At 35.8% G+C, this 7,269-nt stretch overlaps 1 protein-coding gene across 1 annotated transcript in view; it reads left to right on the top strand.

Moving 5' to 3' along the window:
• Positions 1-3,185: 3,185 nt before the first annotated feature.
• The window catches only part of zgc:92140 (uncharacterized protein LOC447854 homolog), an 83,352-nt gene continuing 79,268 nt past the window's right edge, over positions 3,186-7,269 (top strand). The window contains exon 1 of the mRNA XM_057840647.1: positions 3,186-3,369. The gene's annotated coding sequence lies outside the window, so the exon portion shown is untranslated. The remainder of the gene's footprint in view (positions 3,370-7,269) is intronic.

Here is a 7,269-nt window from a genome sequence, read left to right as displayed (position 1 = left end):
CATGCTAACTAGCCATGTTGCCTGCCTCATTAACACGCTTAAATTATAGTATTTGTTTTATCATCGCTAGACACACTAAATCAGCTTGAGTGAACTCTCGTAGCTGGTTGGAAACGTTCATGGAAACTTTTACTTACCTTAAATGTGAAATCATGTTGGAGGTGTTGCCTGCACGTCGGCTGACCTTCCTCCTCTAAGCCGCGGCCATCTGTTTCTTTTTGGTAGCCGAAGTACTCCCTTACTAGCGACTTTGTCTATTTTTGCGGGGGGACTAAGGTCTAGTGTCAATGACAGGCATAGGACAGCAACAACTGGAAGGGGATGGGTTAGCAATGCCGCTCCAAGCCACGGATTTCTCGCTCCATTTTGGGGACCTCAAAAATGGCTAATATCGTAACTAAGGTGTGACGTAAAATTTTAGTGGTTTTGAAGCCGTGACGTTTTCATACCACGGTATACCTTGAAACCGGTAACCGGCACGTGCCTAAAATGTACTGAATGTACTGTTTTTTTTGTTTTGTTTTTTATGTATCGGTACCACAGAGCTGTGTGTCAGAATGACAAAGATTCTATTCTATAGATTTTTTTTAATGTACTTGTAAAACTATTCTATAGTATTATTTATTATTTTGTGGATGTCAGAACGACAATAAAGATTCTATCCTATTGTTTTTTTTTTTTTTATGTGGTATCTGTACAGTACCGATACCACACAGCCATATGTTAGAATAACAATAGGGATTCTTTTATATAGGGTTAGCATTTTTTATTAAATGTCCTTTTTTATTTTATTTTTTTAAATATCCGTACCACACAGCTGGATGTCAGCATGACAATAAAGATTCTATTCAATAGTATTTTTTCAAATATACTTGTAATCCTCTTCTTAATATTATTTATTATTTTGTGGGTGTCACAATGACAGTAAAGATTCTATCCTATAGTACTTTTTTCAAGGGCGTAGGTTTGCATTGGGACAGTAGGGACGTAACACTACCAATTTTCCAGAGTGCTCAAATTGTCCCCGCCAACTTTTAAGCAACCTTATTTGCATTTTATAATGAGTTCAGTTATATAGGTAATTTAGATTGCCTTCCCATATGTTGTAAGGATACAATTGACCCTACCATTATTAAGTCAATTATTTTCATTATTTTCAGACTTATATTTACCCATTTTTCACTTGCTGAATGTGCTAGTCCATTTCCCCCCTCAAACTCACATTTGATTGGCTAATGACTTGACCTCCCCCACACAAACACACGCACTGACCCGACGAAAATACAACATGTCGCCAACATGCCGCCCCCTTCAAAGAGGAGGGATATTAGAAGTCTTTTTTCAGCCAGCAGCAGCCACTGTCAGTAATGTAAAAAGATGTCAATGTTATAGAGGTGGGGAACACACCACTAATTTGGCTACTGAAATTTTGCTGCAACCTGCATCAGAGTTTGCATAACATTAAACTGTGTGAATTTACTAACCTGCAAAACTCGAGTAGGAAGCTGCTTAGAGAGAAGTGTCCTCCACTTTTGTATGAATTTTCTGCTGTAACGTTAACGTAACTGTGAGAAATGTAGTGACCCGAGGTTTACCCCCTTCTACTCAATTTTAATTTTTGTTTTGTTTATGTGGGCTTAAAGCAACACTTGGTAACTTTTCAGTTTTGGTCGATTTTAGCGACACTGGTGGACAAAAGTGGTAGTTTTTTAAATACATACAAAAGTGGAGGACACTTCTCTCTAAGCAGCTTCCTACTTGAGTTTTTTTAAGGTTTGTAAATTCACACAGTTTAATTGAGCAAACTCTGATGCAGTTTGTAGCAAAATTTCAGTAGCAAAATTAGTGATGTGTTCCCCACCTCCATAACATTGACGTCTTTTTATTAGGGCTGTCAAAATTATGGCGTTAACCGGCGGTAATTAATTTTTTAAATTAATCACGTTAAAATATTTGACGCAATTAATGCACATGCCCCGCTCAAACAGATTAAAATGTACAGTACAGTGTAATGTCCGCTTCTTACTTGTTTTTTTGGGTGTCTGGCGCCCTCTGCTGGCGCTTGGGTCCAACTGATTTTATGGGTTAGTACCATGAGTGAGCATGGTGTAATTATTGACATCAACAACGGCGAGCTACTAGTTTATTTTTTGATTGAAAATTTTACAAATTTTAATAAAACGAAAACATTAAGAGGGGTTTTAAATATAAAATTTCTATAACTTGTACTAACATTTATCTTTTAACAACTACAAGTCTTTCTATCCATGGATCGCTTTAAGAGAATGTTAATAATGTTAATGTTTTGTTGATTTAATGTTATAATAAACAAATACAGGACTTATGTACCGTATGTTGAATGTATATATCGGTCATGTGTCTTATTTTTCAATTCCAACAATAATTTACAGAAAAATATCGCATATTTTATAGATGGTTTGCATTGCGATTAATTACGATTAATTAATTTTTAAGCTGTAATTAACTCGATTAAAAATTTTAATCGTTTGACAGCCCTACTTTGTATATTACTTACAGTGGCTGCTGCTGGCTGACAAAAAAACTTCTAATATCCCTGCTCTTTGAAGGGGGCAGATGAGGTGGCAGGTTGGCGACAAGTTGTATTTTCATCGGGTAAGTGCGCGTGTGTGTGTTTGGGGGGGGGGGGGGGGTCAAGTCATCAGCCAATTAAACGTGAGTTGAGGGGGAAAAAATGGACTAGCACATTCAGCAAGTGAAAAAGGGGTAAATATAAGTCTGAACATAATGAAAATATTTCATTTAATATTGGTCAATTGTATCCTTACAACATATGGGGAGGCAATCTAAATTACCTATATTATAATTTGAGCATCCTGCAAACTTGGTAGTGTTATGTCCCTACCGTCCCTATGCAAACCTACGCTCTTGCCGATACCACACAGTTGGATATCAAAATCGGTATCGTTAGCCAAAAAATAGTATCGCTCCAAGCCTGCAACTCAAGTACAGATTTCTTATTTTTTTAAAAAATCTATCCTGGCACAGGGCGGCTCCGTAAATTATAGAAATCTTAAAAAAATAATAAAACTCTTTAAATTGAGTAACGAAGTATTTGTACTATATTCCTCCTCCTCCTCGCAGTCGCTGGTTGGTCGTAGGGCGGAGAACAGGGTTGGTCCGCCGCCGTGATTGGAGGCTCGACTCGGCGGCAAGATGGCTGCGTTGGCGCCCTCACTCAATAGCGGCATCCTGGTGGAATGACGCAAAGCGCACACTTTGCCTCCAGTCTTCCGCGGCTCTAGTTCCCCGCCCGACCCACCGCCGAGCCCGGAAGAAGACGGAGCAAGCTTGGAGTCTGGACCGAGCGGAACCGGCGCCTCTTGCCTCGTAAGTACTTTGTTTGCTTCCATGCGCGGAGCTTCCTTCCTTCCTCGCTCGCTTCTCGCTTTTGTTGTTGTTTTCCTCTCCACAAGCCGGGGACGTGTCGCGTCGGTTCCCCGGGGTTCCTCCGTGCTACGCTCAAAAGCGCTTTCGTTCGTCTCGGGTCGGTGTCGACACCCCTCCACCCTCTTCTCGTTCCCCGCCTCTCGAGGCCCCTCGGCCGGGAAGAAGCACTCAACAGATGGAAGGAAGCCACGGAGCTGCCTTTCAGTGGAAATGAAAGTGCTTGTTTCCCAGTCGAGCGACGTAGCGCAAATGTTACGTGGGAAAATCTCTTGCCAAACGAAAAAAGTACACACTAGAAATATGAATTTTTGTATAATGAGCTGTGGGAAAACATTGAATGTTGTGCTTGTCACTGTTTGTCGCTGGCATCAGCAGAAATACAGATGTAGCTTGACCTAAGAGTTGAATTTGTTCCAAAAGCAAGCTCCTAACTGAATTTACTTGTACAATAGCTTGATTTATAAAGTTTTATTTCTTCACAATTTACTTACAAGTGGTAATTAGTGCTGTAACGAAGGTTTTCCCTTTATTTAACCGACAATTTTTAGTCATTAAAAAACGTAACAAAAAAAAATATATATATATTATTTTTGAGCAGTTTTATATCAAGAAATCTACTCATAATATGTTAATACAACTAAATTAAATAACAAATGAATAAAATAGAAACTGACACGCTTATTTTTTTATTTTTAATAGTATTTAGCTCGGTGGCTAACATTGACAGCGCTAGTTGTCCAATTCATTGAAACCAGGAGGGTCGGCAGATAAATAGTCCCCCCCCCCCCGTTTTACTTTAAAATATGATCAAATTATGTTTTTAAATTACGTTTATATTTTTTCAGATTTTTATATTTTTGTTTTTTAACTGAAAAGGGTTTATTTTGGATTTGCTATTCATCCCCAAACAAATGTAAAACAAATTTAAGGTTTCCTTTTTTTAATTTGATTAAAAAAAAAAAAAAAAAATGTATTCACATTTATTTCATTTTTTTTGTTTTTTTTAAATGTAATTTTTCTTTGATTTAATTCTTTATTTTGTAAATGATAAAACAATTTAAAAATAAAGATAAGAAAAATGAATCAGTTTTTTTCCCCAATTAGATTTTTCTTTAAAAAAAAGGGAAATTAATTGTTATACATTCAAATTTATGTATTTCAGTTTTTTTTTTTTTTCAGGGGTTTATTTTGTATTTATTATTACAGAAATTTAATCAAACTTGAGTTTTTTTTTTTCATCTGAAATATTTAAAAATATATATATATATTATTAAAAATATCTTTTTTCCATTTTCTCTTTTTTTAATAGACAATTTCTTAATCATTCAGAAAATAAAGAATTAAATCAATTTAAAAATGGAAGGATTTTTTTTTTTTTTAAAATTAGATTTTGTGCAGCACCCATCTGAAGGTGCGCTGCTCTCACTGTTGATTTTTATTGGTCAATGTCTTGTTCACCTGCCTAATCTTGCTTGTAGTCGTGTTGCTGCCTCTAGTGCTCAATTATGGTGTAGTTGCGTGGGGCTTATCGATTGCGCAGGAGGCATGAAAACTAAACCATCAATTCACAATGAGAAAAAAAACAAACAAACAAGCAAAATTAATGTGTAACGCAAACGACAATTTGAAAAGTTGTGCTGTAAAATGTAGTGAAGTAAAAGTTAAAAGTACCACTTCAAATTTGATACACAAGGGTTGTTGTTGTTCAAACAGATTGGAAGCGTATAAGCTTTAAATGCATTCCAATTTACAGCAGAAGGATGAAAATGGCTTGTTTTTCTGTAGATTAGTTGTTTTGTAGAATATCCTAGAACGAGTTCTTGACTAATGTATCGGTAATTGTTAGGGATGTCCAGATTGCGTCTTTTTGCGTCCGAGTCACCTGATTTCGAGAATCTGCTGATATAGAGTCCCGATCCGATACCGAAAAAAAAGTTTTGTTTTTATTTGAACAAATGTTCCCAACATGTCACAGAAATGTAATTTTTACAGTACTTCCTCTTCCGCTTTTTCAGGTAGTGTTGCAGAGTATAAAACATTCTTATCTCTGTATCTTTTGGCATTGCTGTTGTATTTCTGGATTATTATGTTACTTTTTAGCCCTTAAAAAGTAAAAAAAAAAAAATATATATATATATATATAGTGCTGTCAAATTTATCGCGTTAACGGGCGGTAATTGATTTTTAAAAATTAATCACGTTAAAATATTTGACGCAATTAACGCATGTACGGAATGACCTGTTCATGTTTTGCCTCAAACAGTTTACAATGATGCCGTTTTGGCACATTGAGAGCGTAAAGGCAGAGAAATGCGAGTGGACACAGGCGTTCATTGGACCGCGCCTGTTTTGGCTTAAACTTTGGCAACTCTTTCACAACAATTATTAGTATAGTGGCGAACGACGTGGGGGAGAATGACAGGAGATCTTTTTTTTTAACACAACGCAGAACATACTGTGTACCATTTGCAGCCACCACTGACAGTCATGGTTGCACAACTTCCCATCATGCATTTGGGTGGAACAGTTGAGTCGCTACAGTATCATTTAGTGAAAGCACAACAAAAATAATATTCCTATCTCTCAAAAAAATTATGTTCATAAAAAGAAAAGCGCTCAATGCAAAGAGCATTCCCAATCAAAATAGCTATGCAAATTACACTAAAACTTACTCAGACTTTGCCTTGGCTAGATCTCTAATTAATTTGAAACTCGCCATAGACAACTTGTGGTGTATTTCAATCACTACCTCACGTAGTTAAAGACACTGGAAGAACGGCAGCGAGCCTAGGTGACGTCCCACTTGGCAACGTCAACAATGGCGAGCAATTAGTTTATTTTTTTATTGAAAATGTTACAAATTTTATTAAAACGAAAACATTAAGAGGGGTTTTAATATAAAATTACTATAACTCAAATTGATCTTTTAAGAACTACAAGTCTTGCTATCCATGGATCGCTTTAACAGAAAGAAGGTTAATAATGTTAATGCCGTCTTGTGGATTTATTGTTATAATAAACAAATACAGTACTAATGTACAGTATGTTGAATGTTTATGTCCGATCTTGTGTCTTATCTTTCCATTCCAACTAGGCCTGTTGCGATAACAAATTTTAGTGTGCGATAATTTATCTCATAAATTATTGCGATATGCGATATTATTGCGCCCCCCACAATTTTTTTTAAAACCAATTTACAATAACACCGTGAGAATACAGTATATATTAATAAATCAAGTACACCCACTTAAACGCGATAAATATTTACTCTTAGATTCAAAAATACTTTTTAAGAAATCACAACTAAAAACAATAGACCATGCCTCTTAAATAAAAGACAACAATATAATTACCGCACAGAAACACAGAATAAATAAAATGTGTTTTTCAAGAAAAAAAAGATAAAATTACACTTAATAATTTAAGCATTTAGACAAATGAAAACTTTTTCCCTCATAGCTTCTGCTAAGGTGTTATGGTGATGCAACGATACAGTTAAGTCACAGTTCAGTACGATTTTCGATACGGGGGACATGATTTTCGATCCGATTCAATGCATTTAATCCTCTGAAAAAAAAAACAAAAAAAATTTGTTTTGTTTTGTTTTGTTTCGTTTTTGTTTTTGTTTTTTTTTTTTGCTAATGAGCAAAAATTAAATTGCCATCATACAAACATGCATTTAGTCCATAATATTTATGTGCTTACTTCTTACTGATCTGAAGAAATTTTGCATAAAAGTGCTGAGAACAATCTTTGCTGTTTGTAAAGTGAGGCGAGGCACACTGTTGATTGCTACAGCTCTCTTAGCAGCTAGGTTTACTACATGAGCAAGACATCCTA

Source organism: Corythoichthys intestinalis, chromosome 7 (genome assembly GCF_030265065.1).
Source record: "Corythoichthys intestinalis isolate RoL2023-P3 chromosome 7, ASM3026506v1, whole genome shotgun sequence".
NCBI classification, from domain to species: domain Eukaryota; kingdom Metazoa; phylum Chordata; class Actinopteri; order Syngnathiformes; family Syngnathidae; genus Corythoichthys; species Corythoichthys intestinalis.
This window is presented reverse-complemented; position numbering and strand designations above follow the sequence as displayed.